General features: G+C 55.0%; 1 protein-coding gene across 1 annotated transcript in view; it reads left to right on the top strand.

Annotated features, from left to right (window-relative positions):
- LOC113213577 (CUGBP Elav-like family member 2) overlaps positions 1-1,297 on the top strand; it is a 275,917-nt gene that overhangs the window by 21,123 nt on the left and 253,497 nt on the right. The window contains exon 3 of the mRNA XM_052275201.1: positions 850-897. The gene's annotated coding sequence lies outside the window, so the exon portion shown is untranslated. The remainder of the gene's footprint in view (positions 1-849; positions 898-1,297) is intronic.

The raw sequence follows: 1,297 nt of genomic DNA, 5'->3' as shown, positions 1-1,297 counted from the left end.
AGCGGTTCCAGCGGCGCTGTATAGAAAGAAATCTGGAAATCATCTGACGCATGTAAACTCGATAAAAATATTATTTAGTAATTTAGTATTCTGAACGAATACTTTGTCACCCTAGCTAGGTATTTATTGTGGTAACATAACGTTAGTTCTCTCTCCAATGGTTTTCCTTTGAACTTGCAACACATTGTTTTTTGTTCTACCCATTTTAACAAAACTTGAGTTGTGGCAACCTGTGGCCAGGACGCACCGATAATTTGTACAAACTAATTGCACAATACAGACCTACTTGAATCATTTCCCACGATTAATATTAATGACGAAAGAAGTTTTCCGGGTGAGCAGCTTCAGCTTATCGCAGCTCAAGCTTGTGCATCATAGATTTACGCAGCCGTTTACAAAGTGATGCGCGCCGTCCACGCTGTTCGCCGCTGTGTCGGGCGGGGCGGACGGGACGCTCCGAAGCAGTATGCTGACCATTTATCCCCGCCAGCGGATCGTCCCGCCCGAGCCGAGCAGCAGATTGTTCTGGTGAAAGAGATGTTCGATGAAGGCGGCCCTGCCGGTGGAAAAGAGCAGTTGACGGAGTGGCGTGTCGAAGGGACCGGGGGCTAGGAGGGTAAGAGGGTGGGGGTGAAGGGGGTTGATTGAGAGGGAACAAGAGGGAGGGGGTTGTGGCGCGGGAGCCGCTGCTCGCCAGCTCGCCTCCAGCCAAACTGCTGGAGAATAACGGAACGGTTTGCACGGGCACGGTGCGGCCCCGGCCCAGCCCCGGCCCAGCCCCGGCCCAGCCCCGGCCCAGCCCGGCCGCCTCGCGAGCAAAATATTAATTTTCTCTCTTCTCTGTTTCAGGAGGCGGCGACGTCTCTTCGGCGGCGCGGCGCTGCCGGGCTGTGCAAGGTAAGGGGGGGAGACGACTGCCAGGGAGCGACCCGTCAGTTAGTTTCCAAACTCTCCGCCGTCTGCTACATGGCTGGATCTATATGAAGGTTTTACTTTTGTTTCTCACCCTCCTGCGTTTTTCCGAGGTGTTATCATTTTCGCCCACTTCGGGCCGTGTGGGTTAGTACCCGGCCCCGGCCCTGGCGTCGGGTCCGGGGAGTACACGGATCGGCCCTTTACTTTATCTCTGTGCCACTATATATATACCGAGTGAAACGCGGGCGGAGCTTTGGGGTGGCAGGGCGGGGCGGGGCGGGGCCCGCACGTGACTGGGGCGAGTTCAGGAATGCATTGATAAGCAGAAAAATGTGGGGGTTTTTCGGAGTCGGGAATCGGATGGGTGGAAGAAGAAACGTGC

This window comes from Frankliniella occidentalis, unplaced genomic scaffold (genome assembly GCF_000697945.3).
Source record: "Frankliniella occidentalis isolate FOCC.00 unplaced genomic scaffold, Focc_3.1 Scaffold8, whole genome shotgun sequence".
Taxonomy (NCBI): Eukaryota; Metazoa; Arthropoda; class Insecta; order Thysanoptera; family Thripidae; genus Frankliniella; species Frankliniella occidentalis.
The sequence above is the reverse complement of the archived record's forward strand: the minus strand, read 5'-3'. Positions and strand labels throughout refer to the sequence as shown.